The sequence below is a fragment of the Myxine glutinosa genome, chromosome 2, assembly GCF_964187855.1.
Source record: "Myxine glutinosa chromosome 2, kmMyxGlut1.1, whole genome shotgun sequence".
Lineage (NCBI taxonomy): Eukaryota > Metazoa > Chordata > Myxini > Myxiniformes > Myxinidae > Myxine > Myxine glutinosa.
Genome location: NC_136262.1, coordinates 193417255 through 193435082, shown reverse-complemented (window position 1 = coordinate 193435082; position 17828 = coordinate 193417255). Strand labels below are relative to the sequence as shown.

Sequence of the window (17828 nt, the reverse complement as noted above, 5' to 3'; positions counted from 1 at the left end):
TCCAGAATGACCTTGTACTTGAACTGGTTCAGGTTTCCATTCAGAACAACCAGGTCAGTTTTGCCCCCTGCATGAAAAGCAGCCCAAATGGTCACCCCACCACCTCCAGCTTGGACTCTTGGCACTATACAATCTTCGTTGTGGGCTTCATGCACTTGTCTGTGGACTCTGACGCGGCCATCTTGACGATAGACCAGAAATCTAGACTCGTCACTGAAGGTCACGTGATTCCAGTGTCCTGGCTGCCATTGACGGTGCTGTCTGGCCCACTGCAATCGGCGCTGGCTGTGTTGTCTGGTCAGGCGTGGCTTTCTCAGGGGACGCCTGGCACGATAGCCTGCTTGAACCAGTCGTTGGTTGACTAGCCTTCTGGATACAGGCCCATTTGTCAGTTGCTGCCACTCAGCCCTAAGCCGATTAGCTGACTTGGTACGGCCATTGCAGACTAACCGGTGCAGCTGGCGATCATCTCTCCTTGTGGTTCTGCGTGGACGTCCTGGCCTCGGTATTGGAGTAGGGACACCCCTCTGAGCATTTCGTTTCAGGATCTTTGACACCTGACCTTGAGTGATGCCATACTGCCGAGCAATAGCACGCTGTTTCATGCCAGAATTTCGTAAAGCCACCACTACATGACAAACAGCATTGTCAAGTTGATGGACCATCTCCAAAGGAAGCGGCAATAACTTTTGTAGACGTGCAGCAGTTGTTTTCCACTAATACAGAACGCAACAACCCTTATATACCCGATTGTGAAGCCAATCGTCAATTGTACCTGTCCTTACATTTTGTCATGCCACCAGTGATATAATCCTGTTATTGACTTCTTGCTGCGAAAGACAATCAGTGACATGGTTCTTTCAACAAAGACATCACCGAAGGGTAAAAGAAACTCACCAGATTGATATACTGAGTTCAGAAAGTAAACCCAAGTCAAGAAAAAAAATTATTCCATATTAAATGCCAAGTCTGTATATATATATATTGTTACGGGTCGTGGACAAGATGTTACTTTGGGCCGAGCGGATGGTCAACCGCGACCGTTACAGGATCCCCGATTGGCCCGACTCCCCCAACGTTGACCAGATCGCGCCACAGATATTCAATTTGGAAACCTCTAAAGCGACCGAAAGAGAAGGAAGAGAGAAGAAGACAGAGTACGGAGGAATAACAGGATTTATTATACACACAAGCAAAACGAAGGAGCGATCAAAGTTATTTACAAGCAATGGATGGAAGAAGCAGTCACACAGTGAATCGTTAGCTTATCTATGCAGTTTACTTAACCCCAGGACAACGATTAAGACAGACGACGTTCACACTTACACGGGGGAAATTGCAGGCAGGAATGGCGGAGGTGGGTTGCTGGAGAGGGAGGCAGGGTCAGGTCCCTGCAACCGGCAGGGCTGGAGGTAGCAGCTCCCACTCTTCGCGTTTTTGGCGGGAAAACCCTTGGTCGCGTCGACGCTGCTGATGCTGTGGACGTCACGCGCTGGCTCGGTCACACCTGCTCCTCTCCTTCTGGTGGAGCCGTCTCCCTCCTCTCAGCGCGTCTTTCCAAAGCTTGTTTCATCTCCAAGTACCTCTCCTTTTTGGAGCGTCTCTCATCTCTCATCTCACAGCTCATCTCTCCTCTCATCTCATTTCTCCTCTCATCTCATCTCTCCTCTCATCTCATCTGCCGAAGCAGTCCCTTCCAGTCACTTTTATTACTCGGGTCGGAATCAAGCCGCCGGCTGCGAGGGCACGCCTACCGGGTCGCTCACCGCGGTGCTGGTTGGCTGTTAGGGCTGTCCGATTCCCCCTTTGATCATGACGACATGCCACGCCTGTGAGTTGGCGGCTCCTACCCCCCTCTTCTCCGAGATTAGCACATGGGCAATGGCGGCTTGCGGGATTGAACACCACTCGCACCGCTTTTGAAAGGAACTTTGGAGAGCGGAGATGATTGGGGAAATTGAAAGGGGCCTACGCTTATTTCGTTTGATACAATGCAGAGTCAATCTAGTGGGAAACACATATTTAGCCTACATAGAATAAGGAAATAAGCTATTTAAAAAGATATATCGTGGCCTGTGTGTAAGTTTCATGGAATTAACTAGGGGGACGTCCTTCGACCTTATTTACTCTACGAGGGTCAGTTAAAACACAGCAAACCAGTTCTCACATTCTTTACACTTTCCAAATTCGTTACACTGCACCCTCCTTTCTTCAGGGCCGTACCCGGGCCTACAACTTTAATTTAGTGTGACACGTAGGTGTAGTTCCCTCTACCTTTAACCTGACCCTGAGTGTGACGATTTTAGAACACAAATAAGTATGTCCCCCTATTGCATTGCACCCTGTCTAACAGACTCAAGCCCACAGCTAACCGAATTACGGAATTGTTCTCAAACTATACATTTACGGTGGGGAGCATTATTTACAGTGACTTATTTCTTATTTACAACGCAACCCAGGAGCTGTGTTTTTTTTCTTTTTAGGGAACAACAAAAAGAAATTCCTGTTGGGAGGGAGGAGACAGCACGCATTGCATCGATGCACCAGGACCAATACCACCAAAGCACCCAAAAGCACCAAAAGCACCACAAAGCACCAAAAGCACCAAAAGCACCACTCGGTGCACAGTCACCACTGTTCATAATAAACACAACAAAACAACTGGTGGTGGTCTTCTCTTTTTCTGCTGGGCCGATGTTCTTCCCGACGTCTTCTGGCTTCATGCGGCCTACTTGGAAATAATAAAAAGCACAACTTGTGTTCATTTTTTATTTAGGGCCTCAGGGGCCAACTAAGGGTGGTCCACCTGTTTGGCATAGGTGCCACCTTACCGAGGTCCGCAAGCAAGATTCCCTGGCCACTATGGCTGGTCTCCAACAGAGGTGCCCTGCCCCAGAACCTGGGGTCCATCAAGTGGTACTTGGCCGCAGAACAGCGGTCCATAAAGTGGTACATCAACGCAATGCATGCTGGTTCTGAGAATCTCGTGCGCACAATGGCCATCTCACGCACGCTCCCCTCGGCGCCCAATGGCGCACAGGTCCTCAAGTGGGAGATAAAAAGGGGGGAAGACAAATGAGCGAGGGGTAAGGTCACAAGGGTACACGTCAATAAAGGCAATGCAGGGTGAAGTGCGTACGGAGAGCGAAGTGAGCAAAACTCGTCCCTACCGTACGTCACCCCCCCTGTCACCTACACTACCCTTGCCCTTACCGCATATTTACAACAATTTACACCTTTACAAATTCGTCACTACGTCTTGTCTTCCCTATCTTTCCCTTCTACACCAAATTCGTCTCCAATCCCCCTATCCAAAATTTGCCATCACCAATTCATCATCAATCCTCATAAGGAGGGAGAGATGGAATTACACACAATGTCACACCCACGTCATGATGCGTCTCACAATCCAAAACATTTGCATCAAAAATAATTAAACATGGCATGGTGTGGAGTACCTGTCACCTCAGGTGAGTGGATGCAGATGGTGCGAGGAGACTCCAATCCTAACTATCCTCGAAATGATTTTAACACACTTTACACTACCCGGGGTCTCTCCCTGCCAATCCATTGGCCACTTACACTATGGGTTCTAAAAACCAATTCCCATTGACCAAACTGTGGTGCTTCTCAATTTGGGGACTCACTCCCCCGATTCATCTCCCGATGCCCTTGCACAATTTCTGGGCTGTGACGTGTAGCTCTCCCAGCAGGTCTACCCACCTGCACACCTCCACCACTGCAGTTGCCACCCGAGCTTACCTAGCTCCTCACCCTAACCTAACTAACTTGGGAAGGCCCCTCCTGGCTCTGTCACCCCTTGGTGCCCTCTGGCACTGGGCTACCCGGGTCCGTCCTCCGGATCCTCGGGCCCCATCCACAACAACTCTACCGGCTCCCAGAGCCCACCTGCGGCCTCACCTGGCCGACATCCTCACAGTGGTGGAGTGCCCAAACCAACTACACACACTAACAGGCTACACGCCCAGCCATTTCCACAACACTAATGCACCCATCCAAATACCATTCTCTCACCCGCACCACAGATGCCAATATCCAACCACAATTTACCTATACCCTCTACCTAACACTTACACTACCCACCCCGGGTATTCGTGATGGGGGTTCACTCTTCCCCCATTCACACCTTCGCACCATCCACTCCACTCCATCGTTTCCACCATACTCACTCCACGACCATCCATTCCAATCTTCCAGATATTCCACACTACCATTTATTCCACATAGCCACATACACCTGTTGTTGCACACCTGTGCAATCACCTGGTGCCACCTGCACCCTCCTCCTCTTCCTGGACCATTCGGTCAGCACAATACACAATCACCTTCACTCACTCATACACTGCTCCACACACCTGTCCAGTTGCACACCTGTGCAATCACACCTGTTTAATCACACCTGTTCAATCTCACCTGTTCAATCTTCAAACACACGGCATCATCTCATCTAACTACTCCCCTCTGAAACTTGCGCTTCCCAGTCACCCCTTTAAACTATTGCGCTCCCACGTCATTATCATCCACACTAAACTACCTGCGTCCCCACTACAGGTATCAGTCACTAACTAGCCTTAACGTTACCTAATGTCATCTTCGCTAGATCCCTACACACAATATCCTAACCCACCCGGGCTAGTTTTCACTGCCATACACCCCATAAACTAGTGCTCCTTTTCCCCCTCCCGGTGGTGTGAGGGATGACAGAGTTGCCATCCCACCACATCGGGGAGGTCCCACTATAAATTTTGCACACCTAATCCAACAAATCAAAAATTTGCCAATCATCTGCCAATCACTGTACCATTACCAATCATCACTCTGCCAATCCTTTGCCAATCATCAAATTTTGCCTTTTTCTAATTTTGGGTCCAAAACACTAACCTCATCACCCGTCTACTTATTAGATCCTCTCGGTGCGCCAATTCACGTCTACAGCCCGGCTTCGTACAGCCGAGCAATGAATGCGGGTTCTTTGGTGCCGGCGGTTGGATGCGTCCGACATTCGGTGCAGGGAAGGAGGCTTACCCGGGCCGAGATCCCACGCACCACCTCGGCGTGGAGCCATCCAATTGCCCGATCTCGACCTGCCGGAACGTCTCAACAAAAAGTGGTCGCCATGACGACCCTTCCTATCGGGCTGCCCGTTCCGCCTAGCGGAGCACGGACGCGGCCGTTCCAAGCGCGGCCCAGCGTGGATCACGTACGGCGGTCCTTTCGAACCCGCCGTGCTTAGGATCCCCGCTGGTTCTCGCGGCACGCGAAGCCCGGCACGCACCGAGGGGCCGATTCGGCTATAAGTCGCTCTAACCGCTAACCCGGTTACCGTCGATGCCTCACCTGCATGCTTCCACGCATACGCTACCCCTTTCACCCTCACTGAGCTCGATGCTCCAACGCCGCCCGTACACCCCGCAGCCCGTTCCTTGCTCATACATCCAGCTGTCTCCCTGCTCGTCATTGCACCTTCTCTTACACACCCAGGTACACTCATTCCACTCACAGACTTGGTCACACACCTGACCACCGAACACCTTTGCACACACTCGTCGCTCGCACACCTCATCAACACACCTCTTCGCGCCCCCTTCTCGGTCACCTCCTCTGTGACTATCACAGGTGTGCTCTCACTCGCACACCCAACCACGTGCCTCACGACCAACTCAAGTGTGCATTCCCACACACGCTCTACCATTCCAGGTGTGCATCCTTCCATTCCAGGTGTACATCCTCGCTCACCTGTCACAACCAACTCACGCTCCATGTCACTTTCACTACTTTCACCTCCATTCTTGACAGCGCACTCACCCTTACTCTCGACAGCACACTCTTTCCTCATGCACCCGTCCGTTACACACCTTTCTCGCGCACACTCTTGCGCACACTCTCCCGTTACATCCTCTGTAACACTCACCACAGGCGTACACTTTCTCGTTACATCCTCTGTAACACTCACCACAGGCGTACACTTTCTCGTTACATCCTCTGTAACACTCACCACAGGCATGCATTCTCCTTCACTCTTGACAGCGCACTCTTTCCCCATGCACCTGTCCGTTACACACCTTTCTCACGCATCCTCTTGCGCACACTCTTTCGTTACATCCTCTGTAACTCTCACCACACCGCGCTTCCATGTGCTCCCTCGCACACGCGCTATGACCGACTCACTCTCGACAGCACACTCACTGGTCGGCGCGCACTTTTTCCTCACACACCCCATGGTCGGACATTCTCGCACACCTCTTCTTTCGCACACCAGACCTGTCGCACACTTCACCAAAGGCCTCTCACGAACACCCGGATCCATAGCAACCCCCAAGCCGACTGAAGCTCCCCTCACATCATGTACATTTCCGATTATATCGCCACTCACCTTGGCACCTCGTCGTCGCACCTCCTCTGCCACCTGTAAAGTCTTTATTTGGTTAGTGAGCATCACATTATGAGTTGAGCACCGACCTTGTACATATTCCATCACCTCCTCCTGGATTTCTCTTTTAGTTTCTGTCCGTCTCTTCTTAATTTCACTCACCCCCTCTAACACCTCCTTTAACTTTTGCTGCACCTCTTTTATTCCCCGGTGCGTCTCCTCAAGTTCGTCCTCTAAGGCTACCGTGACCGTCTCTATGTGCATCCTCACCTGCCGGTCCTTTGTCTCCATTACCTCTGTCACCTCGTCCAACCTCATTGTCAGTCCCTCACGTACCATCTGACATTGCCTCTGTGTCGCTATCAAGTCATTTTTAATTTCTTTTTGTGTCGCCTTTAACCCTCCTAGTACCGCAGTGTTCCTTTGAACCTGCTCAACTAACTCCGTCTGTCCCTCCGTCAGCTGTTCCACCTCCTCCGTCAGATCTTCTATTCCCCCTTGTAACCTCGCCGTATTATTTCTCACCTCTTTCTCTATACGCTTTTCGCCTCGCTTTACCTCCTCGCGTACCCCCGAGCCCTCCTCACTTACACCTCGTCGTATCTCCTCTTTCATCTCCTCCCTCTCTTTTGTAGATGCTACCCTCATCTGTCCCAATTCATCCCTCTGAGCATCCAGTTTACTTTCTAACCCGATTTGCACCTCCTCTATCTGGTTCCCCATTCGTTTGATTTCCCGGGCAGATTGTTCCCCTATTTCCCGCAATTTGTCCTCCATCCTATTTTCTAACCCCATTAACCCATTTTTCACCTCTTTTATCCCGTTGTCTAACCCCTCAAAATTATTGTCTAACTTCCCAAATTTCTTGTCTAACCCCTCAAAATTATTGTCTAACTTCCCAAATTTCTTGTCTAACCCCTCAAAATTATTGTCTAACTTCCCAAATTTCTTGTCTAACCCCTCAAAATTATTGTCTAACTTCCCAAATTTCTTGTCTAACCCCTCACCGGTACCCCTCGCTTCGTCCCTCATTACCCCCAATTGCTCACTCTGAGCCCTCATACTGTTTTTCAAACCTCCAATTTGGGCTCCCATTTGTCCCATAAGGGCCCCCATCATTCTGTTTTCCATTTCTTCATTATTCTTGTCCATAAGGGCCTTCATTTGTATGAAAAAAAGGTTCAAATCCACCGGTGGCGCTGCTACGGTCGCGGGCGCGGTCGCCGTGGCCATGTGTGAGGCGCCATTTTGCGCGCCCGTAACCTCGTGCGCGAGAGCGCCATTTTGTGCGTCTGATACACCCTCAACCACCTCATTGCTCTCCTCCTCCCTTTCGTCCCCTAAGTCCTGGGTTACCCCTAACCCGTCTATCTCCCCCACCGACATCCGATCGCCTTGATTGTCCATGGCGCGATCTCAAATTTCGGGTTTTATAAAACAACAAAATTTCGGCAGCTCGTAATTTTGACCAAATTTTTTTTTTTTACACGTTTTAAAAATTTGGTTCGGGCCTCGTATCCCACTCCTAGACACCAATTGTTACGGGTCGTGGACAAGATGTTACTTTGGGCCGAGCGGATTGTCAACCGCGACCGTTACAGGATCCCCGATTGGCCCGACTCCCCCAACGTTGACCAGATCGCGCCACAGATATTCAATTTGGAAACCTCTAAAGCGACCGAAAGAGAAGGAAGAGAGAAGAAGACAGAGTACGGAGGAATAACAGGATTTATTATACACACAAGCAAAAAGAAGGAGCGATCAAAGTTATTTACAAGCAATGGATGGAAGAAGCAGTCACACAGTGAATCGTTAGCTTATCTATGCAGTTTACTTAACCCCAGGACAACGATTAAGACAGACGACGTTCACACTTACACGGGGGAAATTGCAGGCAGGAATGGCGGAGGTGGGTTGCTGGAGAGGGAGGCAGGGTCAGGTCCCTGCAACCGGCAGGGCTGGAGGTAGCAGCTCCCACTCTTCGCGTTTTTGGCGGGAAAACCCTTGGTCGCGTCGACGCTGCTGATGCTGTGGACGTCACGCGCTGGCTCGGTCACACCTGCTCCTCTCCTTCTGGTGGAGCCGTCTCCCTCCTCTCAGCGCGTCTTTCCAAAGCTTGTTTCATCTCCAAGTACCTCTCCTTTTTGGAGCGTCTCTCATCTCTCATCTCACAGCTCATCTCTCCTCTCATCTCATTTCTCCTCTCATCTCATTTCTCCTCTCATCTCATCTCTCCTCTCATCTCATCTGCCGAAGCAGTCCCTTACAGTCGCTTTTATTACTCGGGTCGGAATCAAGCCGCCGGCTGCGAGGGCACGCCTACCGGGTCGCTCACCGCGGTGCTGGTTGGCTGTTAGGGCTGTCCGATTCCCCCTTTGATCATGACGATGTGCCACGCCTGTGAGTTGGCGGCTCCTACCCCCCTCTTCTCTGAGATTAGCACATGGGCAATGGCGGCTTGCGGGATTGAACACCACTCGCACCGCTTTTGAAAGGAACTTTGGAGAGCGGAGATGATTGGGGAAATTGAAAGGGGCCTACGCTTATTTCGTTTGATACAATGCAGAGTCAATCTAGTGGGAAACACATATTTAGCCTACATAGAATAAGGAAATAAGCTATTTAAAAAGATATATCGTGGCCTGTGTGTAAGTTTCATGGAATTAACTAGGGGGACGTCCTTCGACCTTATTTACTCTACGAGGGTCAGTTAAAACACAGCAAACCAGTTCTCACATTCTTTACACTTTCCAAATTCGTTACAATATATATATTCGTTCCTGTACCATTTACAGCAAGTCACACAATTATCAGTGACATGAATGGAGACACAATTATCAATGACACCATTGTAGCCTGAAGTCAGTCCTTATTGATGCTATGGACATTACTCGTGCAATGTGAGCTGGACAAATAAGGCTTCATAAGCATCCCCATTTGTTTCATTATTACGTTACTGGAAGGTTCATCAGATTTTTGTGGCTGAAGCATTCATATTTTTATAAAAGGACAGAATTACGACGATTTCTCCATGGCCGGATGACACTGTTTTACACCTTTTTTCATGGTTATTTCATCAGTAAGCCCCGTGAATTAGGTACGATGTGAGCTGGACAAATAAGGCTTCATAAGCATCCCCATTTGTTTCATTATTACGTTACTGGAAGGTTCATCAGATTTTTGTGGCTGAAGCATTCATATTTTTATAAAAGGACAGAATTACGACGATTTCTCCATGGCCGGATGACACTGTTTTACACCTTTTTTCATGGTTATTTCATCAGTAAGCCCCGTGAATTAGGTACGGATACAGAATTTTGGAAAGAACAACCCGTACGTGTGTCAACAGGGAAAAAACATCCAGTGATGTTTTTAAAATGACATCAATGATTTGAAGGTGAAACAATGACCAGATTTGCTTTTAAATAACAAGAAACACCTGCTCCCTATGAGAGCAGCCAAGGTTGATCATGTTATGCAACAGGATTGTCAGGACCAAGGATGGTCATGTTATAATCCTGTTGTCATGTCTGAGCGCCCGTTAAGACAGAACCCTCCCGCCGGGACATTTGGTCTCGGAAGATGGCCCAAACGATATTTTACTGCACTGCGTTCAATCAATTTAAATAACTTTACTGCTCCCCAAAGATTATTTAATTGGGCCGAAATTGATGGCAAACGCACACGAAAAGCAGATACTTCAAACACGTTTTCTTACCTATTAAATGATTTATTTTGTAAAGTAAACAGAGCAGAGGGTAAACAAGCCACTATGAACAAAAACTAAATAAACCTAGAAAAACAAAAGGACAGAAAGAGGTAAATGGAAACACACAAACTTATGTCCAATGATGAGAAATAAAGCACAAATCCTAACCCAATAAAGGTGGCACAGATCACACTCACACAACAAGCTAACGATCCCTTTTCGAAACTTTGCGAGACTTCCCTTTTCTCCGATGCGCAGGTTTGATGCAGCTTTGGAAACCAGGTGCGAGACATGAGCGAGTGACGAGCAGCTCCCAAGATGCCGAAAACCAAAACAGAGCATGATGAGGATCAGTCACGAGGAAGGTCAGCGACGATCAGCCTCCACCAGGCTTCCTAAACCCCTTTTTCCTCCAAAGGAGGCCTCTTGGTCTGCCCTCTATCCTATGCGTACACAAATGTTATATTTTCGTCAAAAATCGTCGGAATTTCGCCAAATCTGTTGTGGTCGTGTGTTAATATACCTCAGCGATTGACAAATCTGAAATCAGAATTTTATTTGAGGTCAAAATGACCCCGTGAGGTCGCTCCATACTTTGTCTGCTTGTCATTTGCAGTGTGATAATTAATTCCATGCTCACTCGAGAAGACTTTCTTCTTCATGCAATACCAACTTCTGGCTTCCAGACCGTACATCCAATCATCTTGAAATTTTGCAGGCATGTTACACTTCATTACCTCTACTATAATATAAAGTTTCACATCAATCAATGAACCGGTTCAAGAGTTATATATATATTTTTAAATATTTCCGTTTAATTTATTTATATCTGCCAAACCACGTGACCTATCGCAAATTCCAAAAGGTGGTTTTAGTAGACTGATATGCTGAACACATCTGTGAAGTTTCCCCTCGAAAGGATCACAAATGAGGGAGGAGCTTGGTTTTAAAAGTTTATGCTTAAAAACGTCATAACTCCGAAACCATGTGACGCATGACGTCATTCTCGCTGACTTTTTTGTTCGTCATAGGTATGCGATTCTGCCTGCAAAGCTTTGCCTCGATCTGTTCAGTCGTTTAGGAGAAAATTGGATTTTAGTGGTTTTTCACTCAAAACAATATGGCGTCCGAACCACGTAACCTACGACGTCATTAGCGGGAGTAATGCATTCACTCATGTCCGTGTGTGTGTGTGTGTGTGTGTGTTCGTGTGTTTGTGAACAAGATATCTGGAAAAGTTCTGAACGGATTTAGATGAACGTTGGTGGGATGATTGCCCTTGGGATAAGGAAGAATTGATTAGTTTTTGGTGAAGCTCAGGATATTATTCCCGATCCAGGAATTTTTTGAGGATGTTTTTACCATTGGAAGATAGGGCTCATTTTTTTTTTAACATTATCTTCTATATATTCTATATTTAACATTGTGATATGAAAATAGTTTTCATATTTGTTGTAAATGTAGTTTAAACTCGTGGTTATGCATTAGAGCGGTGTATTTTTTTTAGCAGCGTCGTCTTCAATGTTCATTTTTTTTTCTAATAAAGACATATTCTGTCATTTTAAAACCACCAAAGTGTGTATTAGGTTTCCCCGTTTCATAAAAGGTATCGTTTGATACGTATAATGCTTTAAAACTGTTTTTTTGTTTGTGTTTTTGTTTTTTTTACCTCAGAAGAGATATCAAAATTTAGCTCAGCGAATGTCATTCGCGGTGTCAGTATTTGATGAACTTATAAAGACTTAGTTCCAGATTTGTCAATGGCTGAGGTATATTAACAAACGGATAAAACAGATTTGGCAAAATTCCAACTTTTTTAAAAAAAGATTGGGTTGTGAGAGGCTGAAGAAGAAGAGACCTCGCATGGGCTTTCCAGACCAAATAAATAATTCTGGTTCTGGCTCTGCGATTTTCAGGTTTATTACTCCCGCCAGGGAGTAACGCATTCGATCGTGTCCGTCTGTGTGTGTGTGTGTGTTCATATGTTCGTGTGTTCGTGTGTTTGTGAACAAGATATCTGGAAAAGTTCTGAACGGATTTGGATGAAAGTTGGTGGGATGATTGCCCTTGGGATGAGGAAGAATTGATTAATTTTTGGTGAAGCTCAGGATATTATTCCGGATCCAGGAATTTTTTTTGGAAATTTTTTTGGGAAAGAAGCTTTTATTCTTATTCTTAAATGATGTTTTTCTCCTCTCATTCCGAGATATATCAAAATAAATTCTCTGACAGTTTGGGCCTACTTTCTTTTTCATTTATTGTTTTGGGGAGAGGGGATGTTAAACAAAACGTATTATTCCAACTAAACCCACGGCGGGAGTATGCGCTCTACTGAGTGGCGTTCTAGTTTTATTTCTGCATCAATTTATACTGAGAAGATGCTCAAGAAATTTCATCCTCATCGGATAAAGTTTTTTACTTGTCGAATTATGACGTCATAACGGCGGCACCTATGACATCATCAATCACATATGTTAATTCCGCTTGGAGAGTTCTTTGCAATGAGACCTGTCTCAATTATTTCTGTGCAGCAGTTTTGAAGATATAGAGGTGCAATTTTTTTTGTTTTTTTCCAAGATGGCGCCCGTACCACGTGACCTGTGACGTCATAATATTCACTAAAATATTCTACAGGCGGAGTCCTCCTATGGTGAAAATTTCATGTCAATCGGAACAATTATTGCAGAGAAAATGATTTTTAAAGGAAATAATTCTGGAAAATGGCAGTAGCACATTGAGTCACATGGCCTGCAAAGAAATTTTTTGCGTTTCTTCTTCTTTCAACAATAACGACTTCGAGCTTCGAGACCGTACAACCAATCATGTTGAAATTTTACCGACTTGTTCCCTGTGATGAGACCTACATTGTCTTAAAAATTCCATTACTCAATGAGCCATTACTCAATTTTTTTCATTGAACAGTTTCGGAGATATAGAGGGGCAAAGTTGAAGGTGTTTTACAAGATGGCGCCCATACCACGTGACCTATGACGTCATAATTCGCAGTAAAAAAAATTATACGTCCCTAGCCAATCACTTGATGAAACTTTCCTGTCAATCGGACCAACGGTTGCTGAGAAAATTATTTTTTAAGTTTACGGAGGTGAAAAATAGGGGTGCAAGGATAATAAGAAAAACTTGAGCAGAATCAAAAGGTAATGTAATTGCATGGGAAACCCAATTAGAAAGCATCTGAAAATGCAAAGCACATCCACATCCACTTTGTAGTCAGACTTCTTCTTCTTCCGTATGCAAAATATGACGAAAACAAAAGAAAAAAATACAAAAAAAATGACGATTTCAGGTGACCTTGACCTTTTGACCTCAAAAGCAATAGCCTTCAGTGACCCAATATGCACACCCTGCTCAAATTTAAAGTGAATCGGATGGAAAGTGACGATTTTATGCCATCTTGACTTTTGACCTTTTGATCCAAATAACAAAAAAATCTTCTTCTACCTTTTGATTGCTGAACCAACTTAGCGACCAAATTAAATATGCAGATTCATAAAACTTAAGGTCAATTGCATAAATATTAATGATTTTATACAACCTTGACGTTTGACTATTTGATCTAAAAACAACAATTGGCTTATAGCTTTTGATTGGTGAACCAATTCAGTGAACCAATATGCAAATTTATATAAGTTCATGTCAATTGGATGAAAATTGACAATATTTTATGTGACGGTGACCTTTGACCCTTTCACCTTTTCTCCAAATTATTAGTTAGTCTTCTCCATGTCTTCTTACAATGGAGCAAACATTTATGGTTGTGTATGTATATTTGTGACCAAAACGTCTTCTTCTTGAATTATACATAAAACCAAAAAACACGGCCCATGAGACAATGAAGTGGTGAAGCCGTCTGACTGTATATCAATTAATTACATATGTTTGGATGTCAGTTGCATCCTGTCTATAAATTATGTGCGTGAATTAATTATGTACTTTTGGAACATACCTTTCGATCCTTTGGACTGCTGTGACCTCGAAGACCTTTGAAGACCTTTTAAGTCCCCAAAGACCCTTAAAGACCCAAAATGACACGAAGGCGCAAAATACCCCAAAGATGCAAAATACATCGAAGACCCAAAATACGCAGAAGATGCTGAACTACCCTGAATACCCCGAAGACCATAAAAGACCATGAAGACCCAAAGACCCGAAAGACACATTCTACCCATTAGACCAGCTTGAACCCTTGACCATTGAGAGCTTCAAGCCCGTGGCTCTGCACTTGGACCTTTTTCGAACACTAATAAATCACAAATAAATAATATCACCAATATCACAAATAAATTTGTACAAAAAAATGTTTACATCATGATTGGTGAAAATCATGACAACACAGCAACTCAACTTCAATCAGGCCATTATCCTCAGTTAAAACAAGCCCGTGCCTCTGCAGTGACGCATGATGAGGCGAGCCGATCCACGCTCGTTCTCACAATAAACTTGTGTTGAAAATTTGATGATAAACCTCAAATGGTAAATTTAAATTTCAGGTAAATTGGATGAAAAATGATTTTAGGTGAGGATGACCCTTGACCATTTGACAAAACTTTGAATTTTTCTCCTCCATATTCTCATTATAAAGCTTTGTTGAAAATTTAATGACGAAAGGTCAAATGGTAAAAAGGTTACGGCAGGGACATACACACACAGACACATATACAAACACACAGACACATATGCAAGCACAGACTCATACAGACACATATACAAACACACAGACACAAACAAGTGACATGAAAACCCCATCTCATGCTGCCTGGGAGTTGTGCTGATGTGACGAGTAAAAAACAAAAGATGGCCCGTACGGGTATCGAACCCGCGACCTTGGCGTTATTAGCACCACGCTCTAACCAGCTGAGCTAACCGGCCATTTACAAACACCAGCTTTGACAATCGTACCTTACTGTTTACTAGGAAATCAAGTCACAGGTCTGTGTCACATCCACATCCCAAGACAAGACTCCAAGACGTGCTGCGAGTGAGAGTAATGTTTCATCTGATCCCAACCAGGTTTCTGCAGGGAACACAGGGTCCACTGTCAACCCCCTTCTGGAGGAACTCCCTCAACCCAGGATCACTGCTCACCTCCACTCATTTGTTCTTTTTTCCAACCTGTCGAATCAACTTCCCCATTCTCATCAATATCATTCCCCCCTCCAGATCTTCAAGACAGCTGTTCACCACCATTTCAAATCGTGTCCAATTCAAAAACATGATCGTTTCTACCCTCGTTGACCCCACCCAAATCCCACCTCCTTCCAAATTTCCATTTTTTCCCAACTGAGAGTTTTCTTCTGTGTCAATCTTGTACACACCATGTATCCTCTCTTGCTCCCTTTCCTCCCCACACCCATTGGTTGACCAATTCTTCCCTTATCTTAGCCTTCACCTCTTCTGTTGGTGTTTCCCTTCTCTCCACTGTTTCTTTTCTACTGTTGCCTTCGGATCCGTTCAGTACACCAGTCCGAGCTCTTCCACGAGCTTCGAAAATGTATACAAAATGTGACAAAATCTGATGCAATTCAAAAGCTCTAATGGCGGCGAGATGCTCCATTTGAAACGGTTTGTTTGATATACGCAGCTTTTTGATGCCGATTCGGTCCACAATAAAAGTTTGTATTGGTGTCAAAGCCAGTGACCAATTGCAAATTAATAGCAGGATAAACTGGTCCGTCACGATCCAATTAAAACTGGAAAACATCTGAAAATGCAGAGCTCCTCCACATCCGCTTTGTATTCAGACATATTTTTTCCTTATGCTAAACTTGACGAAGACAGATGAAAAAAAATACAAACAAAATTGACGATTTCCGGTGACCTTGACCTTTTGACCTCAAAATCAATAGCCTTCGGTGACCCAATATGCACACCCTGCTCAAATTAAAAGTGAATGGGATGGAAATTGACAATTTTATGCAACCGTGACCTTTTACCATTTAATCGAAAAAAAACAATTGGCTTCCACCTTTTGATTGGTGAACCAATTCAGTGAACCAATGTGCAAATTCATATAAGTTCATGTCAATTGGATGAAAATTGACAATTTTATGTGACGGTGACCTTTGACCCTTTCACCTTTTCTCCAAATTATTAGTTAGACTTCTGCATGTCTTCTTACAATGGAGCAAGCAGTTATGGTTGTGTATGTATATTTGTGACCAAAACGTCTTCTTCTTGAATTATACATACAACCAAAAAACACGATCCGTGAGACAATGAAGTGGTGAAGTCGTCTGACTGTATATCAATTAATTACATAATGGTTGGATGTCAGTTGCATCCTGTCTATAAATTATGTGCGTGAATTAATTATGTACTTTTGGAACATACCTTTCGATCCTTTGGACTGCTGTGACCTCGAAGACCTTTGAAGACCTTTTAAGTCCCCAAAGACCATTAAAGACCCAAAATAACACGAAGGCGCAAAAGACCACAAAGATGCAAAATACATCGAAGACCCAAAATACGCAGAAGATGATGAACTACCCTGAATACCCCGAAGACCATAAAGGACTACGAAGACCCTTAAGACCCAAAGACCCGAAAAACACATTCTACCCATTAGACCAGCTTGAACCCTTGACCATTGAGAGCTTCAAGCACGTGCCTCTGCACTTGGACCTTTTTCGAACACTAATAAATCACAAATAAATAATATCACCAATATCACAAATAAATTTGTACAAAAAAATGTTTGCATCATGATTGGTGAAAATCATGACAACACAGCAACTCAACTTCAATCAGGCCATTATCCTCAGTTAAAACAAGCCCGTGCCTCTGCAGTGACGCATGATGAGGCGAGCCGATCCACGCTCGTTCTCACAATAAACTTGTGTTGAAAATTTGATGATAAACCTCAAATGGTAAATTTAAATTTCAGGTAAATTGGATGAAAAATGATTTTAGGTGAGGATGACCCTTGACCATTTGACAAAACTTTGAATTTTTCTCCTCCATATTCTCATTATAAAGCTTTGTTGAAAATTTAATGACGAAAGGTGAAATGGTAAAAAGGTTATGGCACGGACATACACGCACAGACACAGATACAAACACACAGACACATATGCAAGCACAGACACATACACAAACAAGTGATATGAAAACCCGATGTTACGCTGCCTGGGAGTTGTGCTGATGTGACGAGTAAAAAACAAAAGATGGCCCGTACGGGGATCGAACCCGCGACCTTGGCGTTATTAGCACCACGCTCTAACCAGCTGAGCTAACCGGCCATTTACAAACACCAGCTTTGACAATCTTATCCTTACTGTTTATTAGGAAATCAAGTCACAGGTCTGTGTCACGTCCACATCCCAAGACAAGGCTCCAAGACATGCTGCGAGTGAGAGTCATGTTTCATCTAACCTCAACTAGGTTTCTGCAGGGAACACAGGGTCCACTGTCAACCCCCTTCTGGAGGAACTCTCTCAACCCAGGATCACTGCTCACCTCCACTCAATTGTTCTTTTTTCCAACCTGTTGAATCAACTTCCACATTCTCATCAATATCATTCCTCCTTCCATATCTTCAAGACAGCTGTTCACCACCATTTCAAATCGTGTCCAATTCAAATTCATGATCGTTTCTACCCTCGTTGACCCCACCCAAATCCCACCTTCTTTTAAATTTCCATTTTTTCCCAACTGAGACTTTTCTTCTGTGTCCATCTTGTACACACCATGTATCCTCTCTTGCCCCCTTTC

The 17828-nt window shown here is 45.0% G+C and overlaps 2 non-coding genes across 2 annotated transcripts; both read right to left on the bottom strand.

The window, feature by feature from the left end:
* Positions 1-14913: 14913 nt before the first annotated feature.
* On the bottom strand, positions 14914-14987 carry TRNAI-AAU (transfer RNA isoleucine (anticodon AAU)). The gene has a single exon. It is a non-coding gene; the product is annotated as a tRNA-Ile (tRNA).
* Positions 14988-17282: 2295 nt separating this feature from the next.
* Positions 17283-17356, bottom strand: TRNAI-AAU (transfer RNA isoleucine (anticodon AAU)). The gene has a single exon. It is a non-coding gene; the product is annotated as a tRNA-Ile (tRNA).
* Between the last annotated feature and the right edge of the window lie 472 nt (positions 17357-17828).